Raw genomic sequence first — 24,410 nt, 5'->3', positions numbered from 1 at the left:
TAAAACAAAAGATGTCAGAAGGTGTGAAGATGGAAGTATCGGTGTGTGGTCCCTAACTGAGTTTTCCCACAGCCAGTGCAAGGCATCTCTGTAGTTGGTAAGAGGTGTTGTTCTCAAGGGGTGCCTGACTGCTGATGGCCACCCTTCCTGCCTGGTCCCCACCCCAGCAACCCCAGGAAATATGTCCATCTGAACTTCCCCTCAGCAAGTGATCATGTTTGTGCTTTTGGTGGCTCCATCTTTCATGCTGCATTCCACTCCATCCTTGCTGCTGGATATCACAGAAGGGTCCCCAGGACATATGACTCACTTGTAAATAATGCTGTTACTTTGTTCTTCAGTGTCATTTTTATCTCAAGCACTTTAGTGAGATTGTAGAATACATACACATAGGTAATACCTTCCACGGGTAGATATGATTACCCACAGCAATCATAACATGTTAAACTCTGACTGGATACAAATGAAACTTCATTACTCATTTTTCTCAGTTAGGGTTTCTCAACTCCTGGGAGATGATATTGATTGTGTGACTCTTGGTACCATATTCTCACTCTTCTCATGATGTTTTTATTCCAAGAGTCCAGACAGAAAATTAAGACAATTTTCTTACAATGGCTATGGGGTCAGAAACACCACTTCAATCATTTGATTGCATTAGAATACTTACTTTCACAGTTCTTCAACACACAATTCTTACTTTCACAATTCTTCAACACATCAGAACATTAATCAGGATTAGAAACTTGCTTGTCCTCTTAGTCTACATCCTTCCTCAAATACCCTAAGTAAATATGTGTCCATACATGAACCTCCTGTTGGCTGTACCTCATCCTTGCTACATCTGGCAGTACTGTTATATTCTAAGGCCTTACCACATCATACTGCTCTAATAGGATTCTATATTATCTGAGTTCTTGGAACTATTTCAACACCCGGCAAGTTTTAATAAATATACTTCTACTTCAGCAGAATTGTTAAAGGAACAGACTTTTTGAAGACAAAGTGTCTTTATTTGGAATCCTAATTCTGTCACTTCCTAGCTGTATAATTTACTTAGCTTTGTCTCCTTAAATTTTTAAATGACCTCCAGTTTCCTCATGTGTAAAACAGAGGAAGTAATGCCCTCTTCACATATTTCTTTTATATATTAAATGATATATGTAAAATGCTTAACAGAAATTCACCAAACAATAGATGTCATTATTTATTAAAAATTCAAAAATAGCTATTATTCATAATGTTGCCATTGAGGCAAAGCAAGATCTTGAAATGGCTTTTAGATTATTTAAAAAATAATAAAATTACTTTCAAATTTTAAATGTACTTTACTTTCTCTCTTGCATTTTTTTTCCTTTAAAACTAAACAATGCTGATAAATCATATTAGGTAATTTTTAATAAACAAAATATTTGACAAATTAAAGTAAATAAGTATTTATCTAACTATACAAGCAAATAGTTTATTAAATATCTCTCTCTGATTATTCATAAATAATGGTTGTTATAATTATTAAAAACTCATAAAAGCTCAACTCTTCTAATATTTTTCAAAAGTAATGTTTCTAGAAATACATTCTCAGATTTAACAATTTAAAAACAGTGTTGTCAACTTATGAAGACAGATGAAGATGGGAGAGAGAGAGAAATCATATAGAACTAAAAGGTCCCACAAAGATCCCATTTTCCCACATTAAATATAGTATATTTTTATCTAAGCAGAGAGGGTTTTCATTAATTTTTTAGTAAAAACTTTATGACAAAAATCAGGTGACTTGCTTTTAATGTAGCTAAGAAATTGCTAATATTAATAAGATTGTTATGAGCTGAATCGTGTCCACCAAAATTTGTATGTTGAAATCCTAACCACTAGTACCTCAGAATGTGACTGTATTTGGAGACAAGGTATTTAAAGAGGTAATTATGTTTAAGTGAGGTTATTAGGATGGGCCCTAATCCAATATGACTGGTATCCTTATAAGAAGACGCAGTTGAGACATAGACATGCACAGATGGAGAACCACGTGAAGACACAGAGAGAAGGTGGCCATTTACAAGCCAAGGATAGAGGCCTCCAAAGAAACCAAAACTTTTGACACCTTGACCTCTGACTTATAGCCTCCATAATTGTGAGAAAATAAACTTCTGTTGCTTAAGCCACCTACTTGGTGGTACTTTGTTATGGCAGCCCTACAAATCAATACAAAGTTACAACACTCTAACACTCTTAAATAAAATTAAATTGTTAAACCTGTGGATTTTTATGAGATATTAACTTATATCAAAAGTCAAGATACACATACAAAGGAGTAAGACTCACAACTCTATGGAGAGCAGCTGACTCAGGCCTGTGTGAAATGAAACTACTTACATGATTAACCCATGTGGAAAAGGTCACGACAAACTATTAAAGTTAAAAACTAGTGTGATACTAGCACAACATTGTAAATCAACTATACCAAAATAAAAATTAAAAAAAAACTAGTGTGATAGAGATCTTTATGAGGTACTATCCTATAACAAAATGTTGAAAATATATATAGTCCTAGAGAGCAGTAATTCATAGCTGCAAAATCTCATGTAAATTATAAAAATGTTTTAGGTGTTCTTAACATATACTAACAAAATATTAATCAAAATTACTGTAACCGGGATTAAAAGATTGCTTCTAGATAGAAGACAAAAGTATTAATTCCAATTAGTATGAAATTATAATATATATAGTCTAAATACTTAACACATTCACTTCAACCTCAAGCATTAACCTAAACTCCAGTCCTCATTTACACTTAAAATTTACCCAGTTTTATTTTTATTAACTTTTACTAATTAATTTTCCTCAATCTTTTCCAATAGACATCACAGTTAACGTTTCAAGGAGCATCTATAATAACGTCTTAGCTGTTGACATCCTAAACTGCTAGTCAGAACTCACCAGCAGCATGAATGACTATGTACATATGCCATGATAACTGTTCTGTATGTTTCAGCTCTGCTCTTTTCTTTACAGATATACAAAAGCTAAATGAAGAAAGAAATGACTTTGACAGATCTTAATTTTATCCTTACATATTGTATATATACAAAAATTTTTTAAATTTTTCTATTATACCAATACCAGCAATTTCACAAGGCCTTTTTCACTTATTTTGTTAAATACATACACACACTCATGCTCACAAACACAAACTCAAAAGTTTGGAATTAGCACATCCATTCTGTTCTTGCATAAATCATTTGGCCTTTGTCAACAAAGGTACAAAATTGACTCTCAGACTAAAGAAATGTATGGGAAATGTATTACAAAAGATCCAGGTCTCCTGATGTTTAGATGATACATACTTAAGTCTCACCTGCCATGCCCAATATGACACCAATCGCTACTACAGTGATGGTGGTCAATTCCAGATTTTCTCTGGTACGTCTTTTTTAAAATGTATATTCCCACTCTTTTGACATTCCACAGTAATCACAATTCAGTTTTCAATCTTGATCCCCACATACATGCAATTATTACTGTAAGCACTCTAATTCTTAATGTTATATAGGCAGCATAGTGTAAAAGCTTAGGTCATATGTTTCAGACTAAGAAGGAGCTGGAGTCGAATCTAGCTTCACAATTTTGATTCAAGATGGCAGAAAGAGGGATTAAGAGATACACACTACTACATATAAAATAGATAAACAACAAGGCCCTACAGTATAGCACAGGGAACTATATTCAATATCTTATAATAACTGATAATAAAAAAGAATCTGAAAAGGAATATATATGTATGTATGTATGTATAGCTGAATCACTTTGCTCTACACCTGAAACATTGTAAATCAACTACATGTCAATAATAAATTGGTCTCTATAGCAAAAAAAAAAAAAAAAGGTAGAAAGAGCACATGTATGTACCTCTCTTATATCCCTAAGTCTGCCTCCCCTACATACCTAAGCCCAATAAGAATTACAGCCCTAATAAGAAATGATAAAGGAAAAAGAGATTTAAACAGATGAACTTAGCATGACTCCAGAAGCATACCTTGGAAATACTCTAAGTTAAGGATAAGGGAGGGAGAGTGCTTATGTTGGAGAAAAGAGAGCAGAGAAAGATACAACACAGAGGATGAGACGCAAGAGTTGTCTTCTCCCACGGAACTCTACAGAACTCCAAACACAGAGTCAAGTTATGGTTTGCTCCAGAAATGAATGAATGGTTCAAAATGAGGAAATCCATCAACATAATTTATTATCTTACAAATTAAAGAAGAAAAAAATCAAATTATTTTATTATCAGATGCTAAAATGGCATTTGAGGAACTTAATCAGCTAATTAAATAGAAAGAAATTACTTAGAGGGGATTTACCAAATACAACTGCAAACTTCATTGTAAGTGGTAAGACAGTTTCATTATAATCACAAAAAAGCAGTAATGCCCTCTATCACCATACTAATTCAGCATCACTTCTGAGATTCTAGCAATAAATGCAATTTAAAAAATTAAACAATTGATATCTATCTTAGGAAAAATAGAATTTTTTTGCTCATGATATAACTCTGTATGCATCAATTTAAAGACATGTAAATACTTAGCTTTCTGCTACCACCACCTTAATATTTAGGTGTGTAAATGGAAAAAGTATTCCATTCTTTATACCATTATACAATACCTAGGAATATATTTAATAATTAAGGGACAGAATTTATATAAAGAAAACTAGAAATTTAATTCAAAGATATAAAAAAAACTCAAAAAATTAAAAAAAACAATATTTTTGAATGGTAATATCTGATATAAAAATATCAATTCCTCTAAATTAATAAGTAAATAGAATACAATTCCAAATATAATCTTGTGAACTATTATTTGAATTAGAGTCAATGATATTAACATATGTAGAAGACTGTCAGAAAAAAGACAAGAAACTAGAAAAAGAAGGCTAGTGGGGGTAGCAAGTGGACCAGGGGAAATGATACTTAACATCTACACCATTCAAACCAAAGCAGTATAATACTGGCATAGTAATAGCCAAATAGTTCAAGGAAACAAAAGGGAGAGCCCAGGAATAGATGCCAAATACTAGTATGTGTGTGTGTGTATATGTGTGTGTATATGGTGTGCATGTGTGTGTACATGTACGTATATAAATATCTATTCAATATATGGCAATATTAACATTTCAATTCAGTGATAAAAATGTTTTCAAAAAATCATTATTATGCTTAATAAAGGCCAAGAAATAATACCCTTGTTATGTAAAGAACTATTACAAACGACTAAGAAAATGGCAAAGGAATCAACAGAACAGTGGGCAACAGATTTGAGTATAAAAATCACAGAAGAGAGATCTCAAAAGGCAATATGAAAATTTCTTATTCTCTCAATGGAGAAATCAAAAGCTTTACAGACAAGCAAAAGCTAAGAGAATTCAGCACCACCAAACCAGCTCTACAACAAATGCTAAAGGAACTTCGCTAAGTGGGAAACACAAGAGAAGAAAAGGAACTACAAAAATAAACCCAAAACAATTAAGAAAATGGGCATAGGAACATACATATCGATAATCACCTTAAACGTGAATGGATTAAATGCTCCAACCAAAAGACACAGGCTTTCTGAATGGATACAAAAACAAGACCCATATATATGCTGTCCACAACAGAACAACTTCAAAATTAGGGACAAATACAGACTGAAAGTGAGGGGATGGAAAAAGACATTCCATGCAAATGGAAATCAAAAGAAAGCTGGAGTAGCAATACTCATATCAGATAAAATAGACTTTAAAATAAAGAATGTTACAAGAGAAAAGGAAGGACATTACATAATGATCAAGGGATCAATCCAGGAAGAAGATATAAGAATTATAAATATATATGTACCCATCATAGGAGCAGCTCAAAACATAAGGCAACTGCTAACAGCTCTAAAAGAGGAAATCGACACAATAATACTGGGGGACTTTAACACCTCACTTACACCAATGGACAGATCACCCAAAATGAAAATAAATAAGGAAATAGAAGCTTTAAATGACACAATAGACCAGAGAGATTTAATTGATATTTATAGGATATTCCATCAAAAAAGAGCAGATTACACTTTCTTCTCAAATGCGCACAGAACATTCTCCAGGATAGATCACATCTTGGGTCGCAAATCAAGCCTCAGTAAATTTAAGAAAATTGAAATTATATCAAGCATCTTTTCTGACCACAACGCTATGAGATTAGAAATCAATTACAGGGGAAAAAAACATAAAAAACACAAACACATGGAGGCTAAACAATACATTACTAAATAACCAAGAGATCACTGAAGAAATCAAAGAGGAAATCAAAAAACACCTAGAGACAAATGACAATGAAAACATGGTGATCCAAAACCTATGCGATGCAGCAAAAGCAGTTCTAAGAGGGAAGTTTATAGCTATACAAGCTTACCTCAAGAAACAAGAAAAATCTCAAATAAACAATCTAACCTTACACCTAAAGGAACTAGAGAAAGAAGAACAAACAAAACCCAAAGTTAGCAGAAGGAAAGAAATCATAAAGATCAGAGCAGAAATAAATGAAATAGAAACAAAGAAAACAGTAGCAAAGATCAATAAAACAAAAAGTTGGTTCTTTGGGAAGATAAACAAAATTGATAAACCATTAGCCAGACTCATCAAGAAAAAGAGGAAGAGGACTCAAGTCAATACAATTAGAAATGAAAAAGGAGAAGTTACAACAGACACCACAGAAATACAAAGCATCCTAACAGACTACTACAAGCAACTCTACACCAATAAAATGGACAACCTGCAAGAAATGGACAAATTGTTAGAAAGTTACAACCTTCCAAGACTGAACCAGGAAGAAATAGAAAATATGAACAGACCAATCACAAGGAATGAAATTGAAACTGTGATTAATAATCTTCCAACAGACAAAAGTCCAGGACCAGATGGCTTCACAGGTGAATTCTATCAAACATGTAGAGACGAGCTAACACCCATCCCTCAAACTCTTCCAAAAAATTGCAGAGGAAGGAACATTCCCAAACTCATTCTATGAGGTCACCATCACCCTGATACCAAAACCAGACAAAGATACTACAAAAAAAGAAAACTGCAAACCAATATCACTGATGAACATAGATGCAAAAATCCTCAACAAAATACTAGCAAGCAGAATCCAGCAACACATTAAAAGGATCATACACCACGATCAAGTGAGATTTATCCCAGGGATGTAAGGATTCTTCAATATATGCAAATCAATCAATGTGATACACCATATTAACAAATTGGAGAATAAAAACCATATGATCATCTCAATACATGCAGAGAAACTTTTGACAAAATACAACACCAATTTATGATAAAAATTCTACAGAAAGTGGGCATAGAAGGAACCTACCTCAACATAATAAAGGCCATATATGACAAATCCACAGTAAACATCATTTTCAATGGTGACAACCTGAAAGCATTTCCTCTAAGATCAGGAACGAGACAAGGATGTCCACTCTCAACACTATTATTCAACATAGTTTTGGCAGTCCTAGTCATGGCAATCAGAGAAGCAAAAGAAATAAAAGGAATACAAATTTGAAAAGAAGTGAAACTATCACTGTTTGCAGATGACATGATACTATAAATAGAGAATCCTAAAAATGCCACCAGAAAACGACTAGAGCTAATCAATGAATTTGGTAAAGTTTCAGGATACAAAATTAATGCACAGAAATCTCTTGCATTCCTATACACTAATGATGAAAAATCTGAAAGAGAAATTAAAGAAACACTCCCATCTATCACTGCAACAAAAAGAATAAAATACCTAGGATAAACCTACCTAGGGAGACAAAAGACCTGTATGCAGAAAACTATAAGACACTGATGAAAGAAATTAAAGATGATACCAACAGATGGAGAAATATACCATGTTCTTGGATTGAAAGAATCAATATTGTGAAAATGACTATATTACTCACAGCAACCTACAGATTCAATGCAATCCCTATCAAATTACCAATGGCATTTTTTACAAAACTAGAACAAAAAATCTTAAAATTTGTATGGAGACACAAAAGACCACGAATAGCCAAGGCAGTATTGAGGGAGAAAAATGGAGCTGGAGGAATCAGACTCCCTGACTTCAGACTATACTACAAAGCTAATCAAGACCATATGGTAGTGGCACAAAAACAGAAACATAGATCAATGGAACAAGATAGAAAGCCCAGAGATAAACCCACACACCTATGGTCAACTAATCTATGACACAAGAGGCAAGGATATACAATGGAGAAAAGACAGTCTCTTCAATAAGTGGTGCTGGGAAAACTGGACAGCTACATGTAAAAGAATGAAATTAGAACACTCCCTAACACCATACACAAAATAAACTCAAAATAGATTCAAGACCTAAATGTAATACCAGACACTATAAAATTTTAGAGGAAAACATAGGAAGAACACTCTCTGACATAAATCACAGCAAGATCTTTTTTGACCCACCTCTTAGAGTAATGGAAATAAAAACAAAAATAAACAAGTGGGACCTAATGAAACTTCAAAGCTTTTGCACAGCAAAGGAAACCATAAACAAGATGAAAAGACAACACTCTGAATGGGAGAAAATATTTGCAAACAAATCAACAGAGAAAGGATTAATCTCCAAAATATATAAACAGCTCATGCAGCTCAATATTAAAGAAACAAACAACCCAATCCAAAAATGGGCAGAAGACCTAAATAGACATTTCTCCAAAGAAGACATACAGATGGCCAAGAAGCACATGAAAAGCTGCTCAACATCACTGATTATTAGAGAAATGCAAATCAAAACTACAATGAGGTATCACCTCACACTGGTTAGAATGGGCATCATCAGAAAATCTACAAACAACGAATGCTGGAGAGGGTGTGGAGAAAAGGGAACCCTCTTGCACTGTTGGTGGGAATGTAAATTGATACAGCCACTATGGAGAACAGTATTGGGGTTCCTTAAAAAACTAAAACTAGAATTACCATATGATCTAGCAATCCCAGTACTGGGCATATACCCAGAGAAAACCATAATTCAAAAATGCACATGCACCCCAATGTTCATTGCAGCACTATTTACAATAGCCGGTCATGGAAGCAACCTAAATGCCCATCAACAGATGAATGGATAAAGAAGCTGTGGTACATATATACAATGGAATATTACTCAGTCATAAAAAGGAACGAAACTGAGTCATTTGTTGAAACATGGATAGATCTAGAGACTGTCATACAGAATGAAGTAAGTCAGAAAGAGAAGAACAAATATCATATATTAACACATGTATGTGGAGCCTAGAAAAATGGTACAGATGAACCGGTTTGCAAGGGAGAAGTTGAGACACAGATGTAGAGAACAAACGTATGGACACCAAGGGGGGAAAGCCATGAGAGGTTGGGTATGGTGGTGTGATGAATTGGGTGATTGGGATTGACATGTATACACTGATGTGTATAAAATTGATGACTAATAAGTACCTGCTGTATTAAAAAAATTAAATAAAATTCAAAAATTAAAAAAAAACTAATACTAAACTTTCTTTGTGTTATTTGTGTGGAAATATGTTAATATAAATGTTTCAGACATTACATGAAATTCCTAAAAATCTTATATGTTCTGGTATAATGTTATGAGTCATAATTCTAGTTATTATTTTTAAATGTATATCTCAGAAATAACTAAATTTCCTTGTCAATTACATTATTATGAATTTTCATCAAATCTTTAACCGTGGTCATTTTTAAGTCTTTTATCATTTACAGACAGTTCTGGGTGTACTCTGATGCTTTTGCAAAAATGTTCCTATAAAAGGGTCTTATCTTCAAGGAATTCATGGAAAAGACTCTGACAAGTACAGGTTTCTGGTAACTGACTGTACTGCTGAACTGAATGAATAAGCATTTTCAGAACTCTAATGGAAAACTGATGAACTCATAAAAGTGCTAACAAAAGATCAAGATGAAAAATAAATTAATTACATGGGACTGAGTGAAATGATGAGGATGATTATAATTTTGTGAGTTTCTGTTTGAATTAAAAAAAATTTCTTATTCTCTATATTAATCAGGAAGGCACATTGAAGTATTAGTAACGTATTGCCTTATGTTCATAATACTTTAAAGCTGGAAAAAAAGGAATTCCCTTAACTGAAACAGGGAAAACTACAGAATGAACAGGTTTGACAAAAGGAGAATATCCTAGACTATATCAGGAGCTCAGTGTGGACATGGTATCTTTGAGATTCATATTGGACACCCAACGTGGAATTGTCAAGTTGGCAGTTGTAATACCTACAGGTCTGGAGTTTATGGGTAAGACCTGGGCTGGAGCTCCATACATTAGTATGGATGCAATCACCTATATAATAAATGTAAAGGAAAGATATAAGAATTGAGCCCTCCAGCACTCCAACATTCTGGAAGAGGTTGTTTACAGAGTCACCAGAATCACAGAGCTAAATACAGAAGGGTAAGCTTGGAGACGAGAGAGAGATAAGAGGTAAATTACCAACACATCATGGAATAACAGTCATTTAAAAGAATGAGTTGACACTGTATCATTTACTTTGGAGGGATTCCCAGGAAGTATGCTTAAGTGCAAAAAGCAGTGTGCAGAAAAGTTTATTTAATATTATCCCACTTATACAAAATGAATTATGAACCTCTCACACCCCCAAAAAAAGTTGGGAGCATTTGTGTTCATATATAAGTATGTGAGCAAGCATAAAGATAAGAAAGAATATGTACTAGATAGTTAACTTTGGTCACCAGGAGGAAATAGAGGAGAGAATGGAGGGGGAAGTAAACCAGAAATTGATGTAATTTTAATATAATAATTGTGTATAATTTTGAAAGTTGCCCATGATTTTTAAAATGACTTGTATGACTGTGGTAGAAGCTATGGTATAACACCAAGTCACTCATTCCCCAAGATGCCAGGAATCATGGCTGCTGACACCTTATGGCTAATCAATTTTCCAGGAATTGCCTTTGGCAGAAGGGAAATGCCTCATCCAAGATGTGATATTGTGACATCAAAAGCACTGTATATTTGTTCTTTGTCCCTGGTTCGTGGCACAGAGCTCCTAAAACCCTTGAAATTTCCTGAGTGATAGAAGTGTCCCTTGTCTTAATGAGGTGACTCTTGGTGGGTTCCTGGTTAGCTTCAGGATGGATGTTGGTCACCAGAAAGACCAAGCCATGATTAGAAGCTTGGAAGTTTTACCCCCACTCTCCAACCCACGGGAAGGGGAGGGGGTTGGAGATTGGATTTAATCATCAGTGACCAATGATTTAGTCAATCATGCTTATATAATGAACCTCCAGAAAAAACCATAACCAAATGGATTTGGAGAGCTTCCAGGTTGGTTAATACATGGAGGAGCTGGTAGGGTAATGTGCCCAGAGAAGGCATGGCAACTCTGTGCCTCTTCCCCATCCCTTACCCTATGCCTCTCTTCCATTTGGCTGTTCTTGAGTTATACTTTCTATAATAAATGGGTAATAGTAAGTAAAGTGCTTTCCTAAGTTCTGAGAGCCATTCTAGAAAATTATCCAACAAAAGGACATCATGAGAACCCTTGATTTATAGCTGGTCAGTTAGAAATGGGGAGTAGTCTTGTGGGATTGTGCTCTTAACCTTTGAGATCTGCACTAACTCCGTATAGTATAGTTTTTGTCAGGATGAGGTGAATTGTAGGACACTCAGTCAGTGTGCACCAAGAATTGGAGAATTGCTTAGTGTGGGAAAAAAACAGGCACTGGTTGCCAGAAATGGTGAGAGTAGTAGTAAAATCAGTGTTTCCTTTTACAGGGTCATAGTCCTTCCTTGAGGGAAGCCTAACCCTCTTATTTTAATGGTATAACAGAGGACTCCTGAATTCCCCATTGAATTGGTTGAGATTTTTGTAGTGATTGCATCCCAATTCAATTTCTCCCACTGCACCATCTTGCTTTCCTTGCTCCTTCATACTGTGTCCAATTACTTTCCAGAACACAAACCTCTTTTTCATAGTCTCTTTCCTGGGAAACCCAACCTAGGGCTCCATGTAATCTTAATTATGTAAAAATAAGCATATATGTGTTTTGAATGTGAGTGTTATGTTAATGTACTGACAAAGAATGACATGAAATATGTCATTCTTGAAATATGGCCTGCAAAATATTAATGTAGTATCTGACATTGAGGGTGGGATTTCCTGTTTTTCCAACTTTGCCATGAGTGTATATCATTTTTACAATTAGAAAGTATATATTTATTATAAGAAGTTATGCAAATAATCAATAAAATAATTAAAATAATACAGTTATAACCTGAGAGGAGAATAAGAATAAAATAGGAAACTAATACTTTGCCTTTCATAACAGGGATTCATAAGATGCTGTGTAAAGATGATTAATCATAAATGGGGAATGAGCATATTATTTTAGAGTTATTGAGATAACCTCTAGAAGCAGCAAAAACTAAAATTATTAAAACTTATTACTATGGAATATGAAGCTTGGGGTATGAAGTGTGTGTAGAAATAGTCCCTTTTGCTTTTCATTTTGTGCTTTTCTGTACTGTTTAAATTCTTTTTTTTATCATATGTGTTATTACTCTGGTAATAGTTTCTTAATTTCTTTGAGAAAAATAGCACACATTAAGACAAGTCAGAAATAAAATTTTAAGATTCTAATAGTGATATTAGATCTATAATAAAACTGTGGGTTATTTATGTCATTACTGTCAAACTGCCTATAGTGTTATTGTCCATGATTTATATAAATACATAAAACTTAAAAATCAGCCTTTGCCACCTACCAGATATGGAATCTTAAAGAAGTTAGTAACCTCTGTAAGAGTTAGTTAACCTCTATTTTCCTCATCTAGAATATGGCTATAACAATAACTCCCTCATGTGCGGATTTGAATTAAATGAGGTAATGCATATATGATGCTTAGTAGAGACTCTGCCACATACAAGTTTTTGGTAAATGACAACTTAAACTAAGGCCCGATTTTTCATCTTTCTTGCCAGTTTCATTTACACATGTAGATTTTCAATAGGTACCATAGGTCCTAGTTAATATCCATGTTTCCAGAGTAATTATTAATGGTGCTGAATTTTCATTCTCAAAAGTGTCCCAATCCAGTTAATAAATTATATGGTTATTCTACTTATTAATAATAACACTAATATAAGAAAGAGAAAGAATTCAGATATTCTTTTCAAGTTCATAAGGTATTTTTCTCAGCATACTATTTAGCTAAGATTATGCGGAATGAAGACTTTCCATTATGTGCAATATATATTTCACATATAAATCATACAATCATTGAAAGGTTCCACTCCACACTGTCTTTCAGTAACCAAAGATGAGAACACCATTATTACAGTTTTATAACAACACAGCTAAATTCTTTTTGAATTTGAGTTTACTGTCAACAACTTTAGAAAAGGTTAAATTAAGAAGTTATGATTATTCTTCCCCACAAAGAACATAGGTCACCCTAAGTAAGGAAAAACAATCACTAGGGATATGTAAGACTGGATCCCCTCATTTCTGTCCTCCTCACCCTTCCTAAACAGCTCACTGTGTTTCTTTGAAGCATATTTTAGGTTATTGGGAAACAAAAATATAAAATTAACTTTTTTTATTATGATGAAGTCCTTTGAGAACATTAGGACATTATGAATAGACTCTTTTCTCATTTTATATAGACTATATCTTTTGAAAGATTGCATTATCAATTTCTTATTTTAAAAAAATCAGGCACATTATCTATTAGAATTACATTGATTGGACAGAGAAAATTAGAGTTTTACCTGTGCATTTTTAAATGACCTATCTGTAATGTCTAATCATCTCAGACAAAGATATTATATTCCAACAAAGTCGTACTGAGTGCTGCCTCTGCAATGCTAGTCTTAGTAATTAGGACTCAATCTTCCAGCCATTATGCACACAACTACCATTGACCCAGAAAACTCCTGCTGACATTGAAGGAACATAATGAATGTATAATAGGCCATTCCCAATCCATCCCCTTTTCAGAGTCTGTGTATCTTTTCTTCACACAAACTCTCTTCTACCTAAAGGAAAACAGCAAATGCTGAAATATATACAGCAGGCCTAAAGAGATTAAAATTATAAGTAGTCAGTGATTCTAAATGGTCAATATGATTTAAATGACTCTAGATTATGACTTTTTAATGTGAGCAGTATTGAAGGACCTCAGCTCCATTCCAACATATCCAGCCATCTTTAAATTTTCTTAATATCTGAAAGAAATCTACATAGTCAAGCACGTCCTCTCATGGCCCCTCAAACATGTCATAGTCATTTCTGCCCCTAAACATTTACATTCAGTGTTGCCTCCAACAGGAATATATTTATCCACAATTTCATCAACCTTGTACATTCTACTCATCCCTATTATATTTGATGTCTTTCCTGATCCATATCATAATATCATAATGATGTCTCTTGCAAACCATTTCCCCAGCCACATTACAGGCTGAGCTCTTGCATCTCTATTTCTGGCACCATCACCTACTGCCTGACACTGTCTCGAGGAGTCTGTTTCCCTATGTGTCAAGCTGTGTGCTTTAAAAAACACAACTGTGGCAGAGACTGGCTAGCTTTTTATCAAGCTCATTTCCTTTTCTTGCTAGGCTTACAGCTCTACCACATTTTCCAGGTTTCCTTGCAGTCAGGTTTGTCCATATGATTGAGTTACAGCCAATTAAATGTGAGTGGAAGTGATGTGTGCCATTCTAGCCTAACCCGTAAAAAACCTCCCACATGCAATTCTCTATGTTCTTTCCACATTCCCCTAACTTGAGTCAAACAATCATATCAATCTTGAGAGGAAGGAATTGAAGATTATGGAGTCACAATTATGGATTCACCTTGTAGACAAAGGTGCTCCCTAACCAGGAATACCTGCTTTGGACTGTTACATGAGTGTAATATAAATCTGTTATGTTAATTCATGGGTATTTGGTTATCCTATGTCAACCTTTGGCATTACCCAAATTAATACAGAAATCAAAATCAGAAGTGGGGTTACTAATGGTCAGGCAATACTTGGTAAAGGAATTGGTATTAGAGGTTGAAAAGATAGAGATTTATGTTACACAACAGCAAACTAGTTAGCAGAGATAATCTGGAGTGCAAACAATATGACTACTGAGACTTTATCTCCGAGGAAAGTGGTTGCAAAAAGTTAGAGTGTGCATTACTTTTCCTTTCTGCTTCCTTACAAAATTTTATGGTCTGCATGTTTGTGTCTCCCAAAACGTCGCGTGTTGAAGCTCTAACCCCTCAGTGTGGTGGTATTAGGAGGTGGGGCCTTTGGTAGGTGGTTAGGTTAGATGAGGCTATGAAGGTAGAACCCGCATAATGGGGTTAGTACCCTTATAAGAAGAGTAAGAGACCAGAACTCTCTCCGTTGGCCATGTGAGGACACAGTGAAAAGACGGCCACCTGCAAATCAGGAAGAGAGTCATCATCAGAACCCAACCATGCTGGTATACTGATCTTGGATTTCCCAGCCTCCAGAACTATGAGAAATAAAAGTTTCTTGTTTATGCCACCCAGTCTATCATATTTTTGTTATAGCTGCATGTGCTAAGGAAAGAATTAATGGGTTTAAAGGAAAAATGAAGAGGGATAGATAATCCAGAAATGGAAGGTCTTGAAGGGTTGGAAAATTAGAAAACTCAACTGCTTTTACATCTCAACTATAGGAATAAAAGACTGAAAATGACATTGAAGGACAAAAGGTCATTGATTGTTCAGTTAAGCGAAGCGTCTCACCCTTAAGCAAATCAGATTGCTAGTATTTCCTTCACATACAAGCCTACTGTGTTTCAGATGCCATAAAAATAGTCCCATTAAAGTGAGAAATAGAAGCAAGATGTATTGAAGCCCTCTCTCAGACACCACCAGGAAAATATATTGATTAAGCAACGATGAGTTTATTAAATTTATTGCAATAAGGAAGAAAACCACCTTGACAGTCTTAGTGGTATCTCAAAAGCTGGGAGTTAGGAAATTACCAAAAAGTTTTAGGGCCTTGTTTGAGTAAATGTAAGGTAGGTGTTGAAAGGCAGGGATCAGGTTCAGAATGGGCAGATTATGACATACTAGCTTTGGATTTGTGGGCACAGTGGAGCAATGGCCTTGAAGCAGCCTTGATAAACAAGCTGTTGTTCTTAATGAGCATGTTAGTTGCTTTATAGTCTTATATTCCAGGAAAGTATTTTCTGGAACAAGTAACTAACTTGTGCTTGGTCTCAGTAATATTTAAATGAGGACAGGGCTATATATTCTCAGGCAGAGGAAAGAATGGTTTAAGTAATTGTTTAACATAGAGACAAGATATTATGTTGGTGTCAGTTATCAGTTCCTACTTTTGGTCATTCTCCAGCCAGTCTATTCCAGAGGGTAGATTGTCATCCGGAATCATGATCAATCCAAATGCACATTGCTATTTGATGGGTCACGGTCATGTATTAAGTATCCTTGTTGGATGATGATCTATTGGATCATTTGACAGAAAAAAAATGGCTATATATCAGCATTTAAGACTATGGAGATAACACACTTGAGCACCATGACACAGGCAAATATTAAGAAAAGGATTATGATCAGAGTTTATAATCCACTTCTAAGTCAAGAGTAAAGAGTGCCTAAATTAAAGCAAGAGAATAGATCTAACTACCAATGTGAAGAGCCTGTAGTACATAATTTAGTTATTTGTTCCCAGATGTTTTAAAAATAATAAAAATTCCAGAAAAGCCTATAAGGTTAAAGAGAACGATATAATATCTAGGGCAGCTCTGTTCAGAATCAACACCAATCTGGTCTCACAAACTTCTTAGGCAAGGACATCTATAGCCTTAGTGGCACTGTAATGCTCTCCTGTCAATCTGTGAGCTATCACATGTAGGACATGCCCCCACCCACATGCATTGTAAAGCAAGAAATGAGGAGACTTGAGGACAGAAGAAAGACACCTAAAATTCCCTTTTAGGAGTTAAATTTTGGAGTCGCAAATTGAGACTTGGTTTATCTTCTTTTTTAACTAATTTACCTAAAGACTTCTTTTTGGTTTTTTTCTTTTGCTTTTTTTTTTTTTTTTTAAGAGAGGAAAAATGGCATATCAAAACAGGTCCATAGTGATATCAGGTACTATCCTGAATATAGGCAACAGCTACTAAGATAATCAGACCCTTGTCCAGTTTTGCAGGTAGTAACCAATAGACTTTTCATGCACAAATCCAATACCATTTGTTGGGAGTCACCCAGCATTCTTTTGAGCCAAAATACCCTTGTGGGTTACCTAATTATTCTGTAACTTCTAGCGCTACTCATTAAGAGTGGATAGGAGTCAGACCGTGAGATTTAAATTAGGTACATCATCCATCAGAGCTATAGTAAAACAGCATGAGGTTAAGCTTAAGAAGTAAACCTTCTTGCAGGTCTGTTAAAATGAAGTGGTGTCTTAGTCTTCTTGGGATGCCATAACAAAACACCATAGACTAGGTGGCTTAAACAACAGAAATTTATTTTTCTCACAGTTCAGGAGACTGGAAGTCTGATATCAGGGTGCCAGCATTGTTGCGTTCTGATGAAAGCTCTCTTCCTGGCTTTCAGATAGCCAGATAATTCTTATGCCCTCACATGTCACAAAGAATGAGAGAGAAAGAGAGAAACACTCTTATGTCTCTTCTTATCATGGCACTAATTCCACTACAAGAGCCCCACCCTCATGACTTCATCTAAACCTAATTGACTCCCAAAGACCACCATCTCCAAGTACCAACACATTGGGAGTTAAGACTTCAACATATGAATTTGGGGTAGGAAAAAACTCCATCCATAGTACATGGCTTTCCCTAGTATACTGTATTTTTCTTAGTCATATTCCAAACTCTACTTCTGTGAAAGTTTTGTTATATAGTCATATTCTAAACTCTATTTCTGTGAAAGTTTTGAACTTTAAGAAACTCCTAGATGTTGTTTTAAAAAAGATAGAACCCTCCTATCCTAGATGTGATATCTAAGAGCTTTTACTTTTGGCTGTCTGGCTGGCTGCATTGTTTACAATCTAAGAAGTTGCTTAGAAGGTGTGTTCAATCAACCAATATACTGGCTAATTTATTAGAAAGAACTGGTATTAATAGTATTAAGTTGGTCTGATTTATATTTTAGCCAAACCACAAGAAAATTATAGCCAGCCACTGAACACATACCAAGGAGTTGCTAGTGATACAAAGAACAGTATTTATGATATGGACTTCATTGGCACCATAGTTAAAGGATAACAAGTGAATGTCAGCAAATCCTGAAACTTAAAGCAGCATAGGATATATAAAATAGCTGGAGAAAATAAAGAACAAGCGCATGCAGATTAAATTATGATAACCTGTGGCTCTAGTCAGCTGAATCTTGTTCTGTGGGTCTTGGGTAGAAGCAGCCTACTTTATGTTTTGGTAGTTGTCAACTTGATCCAAATATCTCTCTCTTCTAAAAAAGTATCTGCTTCTGGAGGATACCTAAGAATTATCATCTTAAAGCCTTTGGCTAGGAATATTCCAATGAGCTGCAGATGGTTTATATCTCTTAAACTGGTAGATATAAATCAAGGATCAACCCTTCAAAGATTTACTAATGTGATAATGGTTAACAGGTGGCTGATAATGTCTATTCCATAGGAATTCCAGGACTACCTATCTTTGACATCTTTTCCAGAAAACCAAATCTCCAATTTTAAGTTAAGCAAAGTTTGCTTGGGAGGGTGTTGAGGAAAATCTGCTGTACCTGGTGATGATAAGCCTGAATGCACTGCATAAATCCTATGCAGTATTTGGTTATGTCTGCTTACAAAAGGGCAGAGACTAGGATTAAAGGTAATATTCCTAAATTCATGAATCAGCTTGTTTCTAACCCATAACAAAAAAGTCAATGAATGTGAAAAGAAGTGCATCACAATATCATCAAGATCGGTTGAAATACTTTAGACCATGGAAGTTCAAAGTTCTGAGAACTTTGAAATGTTTCATTTTAGAATTCCATTTGTGCTTTCCTTCTTTCTCAAAGATTGAGGGTTTTGCTTTAGAGACCATGAAGTTTTTCCATAAGTAACAAGGCCTTGAAAATCTCTTAAATGAGATCTCTAGCAAAATGGGTGCTCCATCACTGGAGAGATAGCAAATGAAAATCAAGCAGTTATTTCACCACCACCATAGCTCAGCTGTCTGGCTGGAAAACCTCCAACCAATCCTGAGAATAAACAATGGCCAATATATATTTAAAATTCATTTTATGGAGAGACAAAAGGTCCTACTCTTTAGCACAGGAAACTATATTCAATATCCAGTAATAAACCATATGGAAAAGAATATTAAAAAATGAATGTATACATAAGTATAACTGAATCACTTTACAGCAGAAATTAACACATTATAAATCAACTATACTTCAATTTAAAATTTTAAAAAATAAAATTCATTCTAGTTGTTTGTTAAATAAAATTCATTTTGAGATTTTCATAGCTTTGGACTGCTGGGCACAGCAAGGTAAGGGCCTTGATGAGTAAGCTGTGAAATATGGCTGATTTAGTTGTTTTACAGTATATCTCTCAGGAGCACGAACATCCTGGAGAAAGCACCTAACTGTTTTTTGCTTGATCTCAATATTTTTAACACAGAGACAGGAAAGTGGGCTTGGCCTCAGTAATACATTCCATGGGAACAAGAAGTTATGTTGGTTTCCATTTTCAATAGCAAAGAAGTAAAAGAAACAAAACAGATCAGAGAACTATGTCTAGGAAAGAACTTTGGGAATGATTCCTGGCATCAGAACCTACTCAAAACAAATGGATCAGGAGCCTACTATATCCCTAAGACAAATACGTTGCCAAAGAAACTCTGGGCTAGGTTTAAAAATTCTTTGATTTCTTTAAGACTTAAGACATCACTTGAGCACAATAAAATTGTACCAGCACAAACTGACTGTAAAGTTGTACAGCTCCCAAGGAGGGCATACTCCCCAGTTCCTACTTTTGTTGTGGCCACGGAGGATCACGGACAAGGAAGAATCTTTTGCCCAATGCAAACAAGAGCGCTAGATAATGTTGGACAAGGGAGTTCCTTCCAAGGAACAGAATCAAAATCTAACAAATATCCTCCAAAGCTCAAATAGAGGGTCTTCGCCGTGCCTTCCACTAGAAAGTATTAATGTTGTGGACCAGAGACAACTGTGTCTTTCCCAATATTCCATTTGGGTAATGGAATTTTCTAGTGTGTTATTTTGTCTCTGCTTTGCCATTGTATATGGGACTTGTGTGGAACCATGGGTGTGAGGTGAGAAGGGTGAATAGTTTGTTCTAGTTTTGCTTTTTAGCTCACAGATCACAAGAAAACATGAACCTACATCTAGATTTATAAAAGAGGACGCTACATAACAATGAGATCCTGAACTTGGATCAACAACTAGGTTGTCTCCTTTGGGAGGTGTATGGGCATAATTTCTTGTCCCTGTTTATATAATACTGAGACTAGGCATATTTTCTTGCCTCTATGTTAAAACAATATTGAGACCAAAGCAAAATTAACTTAGATACTTGCTCTGGGACATAGTTGTTCCTAAAATAGAAGATTGGGAAACAGCTATCAATATATATAGATATATAGATATACATGCAGATGTAGACATTGAGTTACAGACATAGATATAGCTAATAAGCAACCAGAAGAGCAGAATGTGGCAGAGCCTAGACAACTGTTCACCGGAACTTTTCTTCTTCTTCCTGAGCTCACAGCCAGGTTATGTTTTCCATCCTCTCCTGAGGTTGGATGTGGCATGAGGATGAGTCCTAGCCAATAGAACATAAGCAGAATTGATGTGTTCCTACGCCCTTATACACTTCCTACCAATGATCCTCCATGCTCTCTTCCCCTACGTGGCTTGAAGTGAACAACCACAGTGACCTTAGTAAGAACAGTAGAATCACAAGATGCAAGGAGACTCAGTCCCAGAATCACTATATGGAGGAAAGCCATCTACAGACCAGAAATGTAAATTGGATGGTTTTGTAACCCAGAATTAAACATTTATTCTAAGTCACTGAAATTTTGGGAAATGCTTGTTACAACAGCTAACACCACCCTAATTAATAGATTAGTTAATTGCCTTTTGGAGCAGATTTAGACTCAAACACACACCTGGCTTGGTAAACAGAACAAAAGCAGGGTTTCCCACCTACACTCCCCTCCACCACACCCCCTACATGAACAAGTATACAGAGAGGCCCACTACTACCTTCATTCACCCTCCCTCTTCAGATAGACTATTGCAGCCTTCAAGGCAGGAAATGTGTGTTAGATTTCTTCTGTGTCTGCCCAGTAAAGCACAAGGTGGACACTCAACGATATCCATTGAATTCAACTTAATTTCTCAGTGCTTACAATCTAACACAAACTGCTTCTCCTTAGTAGCTTGAGGCCTCTCAAACTTCTTTCCAGCAAAGACTATGCTTTACTGAAGTTCTTCTACTTTGGGGGAAAGCATGAATTCAAATAAATTTCCAGTGGAGAAGAAAGAAAACACTACCAGGAAAACAAGGTTTTCAAGTGACAAGTCAGTACTAAGCTGTCAAAATCTTCCAAGCAGTTAAGAAAATCCTTAACTCTCATAAATCCTATAAATAGGTGTCAGTCTCAGGTCAGGATATTCTGTTCATGCTGCCCTGGAAGTGGATATGCGAGAGGAATTTCTGTTTGTGACCGTAGGAAATTCTATATACAAAATGAGTCAAAAATCAATAGATAACAGTCATTGAAATGTAGTTCAAAAACCTTGGATCCTTTATTTTTTAACATAGCATTTGCCATTACCTCCTAAGTAGATAGTTTGTGAAAACTGGCACATTAAAAGGTACTAAGCAGAATCTAAAATCTATACCAGGTTCTGAACTAGTCCTAATAATAAGAAAATTTAGCAAAAACACATCTGTAATTAGCAAGTGCCAACTAAAGAATGTCACTGGCCATCTGGCTCTACAAGAATGAAGTCACTAGCCACTTCAGTCGCTGACCTTCAACACACACTGAAAAGAGTTCTGGGCAGAGATCAGGAATGAGGCTTTCTGTGCTCTGGGAAAAACTGGCAGAGCAGGCTTTCAGATGGTTAGATATTTTCAGGAGAAAATTTTATGAACCCAATTTCTTGCATCTTCTCACACCTAGAAAAGCACTAAAATCATTAACGGAAACATCTGCTCCTCGTGACTAGCACCAACCTTCTATTGAGATGTGTGCTTGATAACATGTACTCCTTTCACCAAAATCATATGTATACTGACCTCCCCCTGCCACCTCTTCACAGCAGTTCCTCAGAGCTATCTGAGAGTCTGTCTGCTAAGCTATAGTCCTCAGTAAAACCAAAATAAAACTGAACTCACAGCTCTCAGGTCGTGCTTTTTTTTTTTTTTTAGTCGTCAGTAGCCACTTCCAAAAAGTATAATGCCTCTAGAGCCAGCCAGAACAATTTCCCTTTTTTTGTAATCTACCAGCAACCCAAGATCCAAGAAAACAAAACTATTTTAGTCACAGTATTTCATCCTACTTCTTTGTGTATCAATCAGGGAATCGAAGCAAACCACGCCTCATGTCAGCATTCTGGAGAAGGCAACCCAGGAGTATCAGAGACTTTCTGTGCCTTTAACTTTATCACATTAGCCAAGAATAATTAGCAATGGTCTGAAAGGAATCGGATTTATTTCTTTTTAAGGCAACAATTCACACTTCAGCATTTATGCAAATTTGGGTAATTTAAATGTATGAGATGATTAAGAAAGAATCTTCCCTTTAATGCCCCAAGAGTGTGTATGTTCTTTTCTCCTTATGCAAATTTCTAGGATAGTCTGTTCTTTGATTCGTTTCTTAGATCCTCTCACTGCTTAAAATAAAGCACTGTAAATGTACATAGTAGAATCAGAATCTCGCCTATGGCTTCTTATGAGTCTATGTAAACACTTGGCAAGAGTGGTATTTTAACTATTTTTGAATTGTAACTTGCTTACTTGGAAAATGGTGGTGGAGGAAAATATAAACGCAGATATCTATGGAAACTCTTCAGGATGATTTGTCAAGTCTGATAAAGGTAGTGCCCACATCTAAACTCTTAAGTGCCTTACTGCTCTGTGACCTTGCATCAATTAACATTTAATTTGACTTTTTAACAACCTCACTTATCACTAGTGTTTTCATGCCTGTGAAGCTAACAAATGTTAGCTTTTCAAAGCTGATAGTTTATGATTACTTATAGCCAACACAATTTCAGGGTAATGCAATAAGAGATTAATGGACCACAGGGATGATGCAGCCACAGGGCTTGCTATTAAAAAAAACAGAGATGAACTACAATCCTGGTGAATCCCTCTTTGGAAAAAAATATATTTGAAAACCATGTAAACCAATGTCAAGAGGGAAAACTTCAACCTAATTCTATTAACAGTGCTTCTAATTGTGCACTTCAGAAGTGATTTAAGGCCCTTGTTTATAAAAATTCTTCCACTACATAACATATGTGGTATTGGAAGTGAAACGAAAAAATGTGTCAAGGAGAAGTTTGATTTAATAGCATGAAGAAAGCAATAATTTTAGACTCAAATTAATAAAACAGTATCACTATTTTGCTACAGGAGAAAGCAATAGATTTGAAAGTAAATATATATATATATTGGTGTTTAGAAAACAGTATCACTATTTTGCTACAGGAGAAAGCAATAGATTTGAAAGTAAATATATATATATATATTGGTGTTTAGAAAACATACTGAGATATTAACTGCATTAAACATAAAAAAACAATTCTAGTCCTGAATGAGTCAGTGCCTAAGAAGAGTCACTAAGCCGTCTTTTCAAGGATGCTCATAGCATTTTACACTTCAAAAGGAAATTCCTTGAATAGAGAACCAGTGTTAAAAAGAAGATTCATGTAGGTATTTGGATATCACCCAAATATATAAAAATATATGATATATAAATATTTGTGACATTTATAATATATATTTATATATATGTATGTATAAGTATATTAATAGCATTACTTTACAAGAAATCAATGAACCTTGATACCACCGCATGTTTAAGTTCTTCCTATCCTTCGAGATCCATCCAATAAATATTAGGTTTTCAGCACCTTTTCACTACCCCTCTCTCCAGAATTTCCAGAGCCCTTTATCTGTTCTCTCCTTGTACATTTTAATGTCTATCATAATTTTTTCTGTAAAAGTTTTCTCTCCACTATTAGATTGTGAGCTCCTTTCTTCCAGGGCCAACAAGAGTAATTGCTTTATGTAGAGCACCTGATCAATACATTTTTAT

Source organism: Stenella coeruleoalba (assembly GCF_951394435.1).
Source record: "Stenella coeruleoalba genome assembly, chromosome: 5".
NCBI lineage: Eukaryota > Metazoa > Chordata > Mammalia > Artiodactyla > Delphinidae > Stenella > Stenella coeruleoalba.
Note: the sequence above shows the minus strand (reverse complement) of the source record.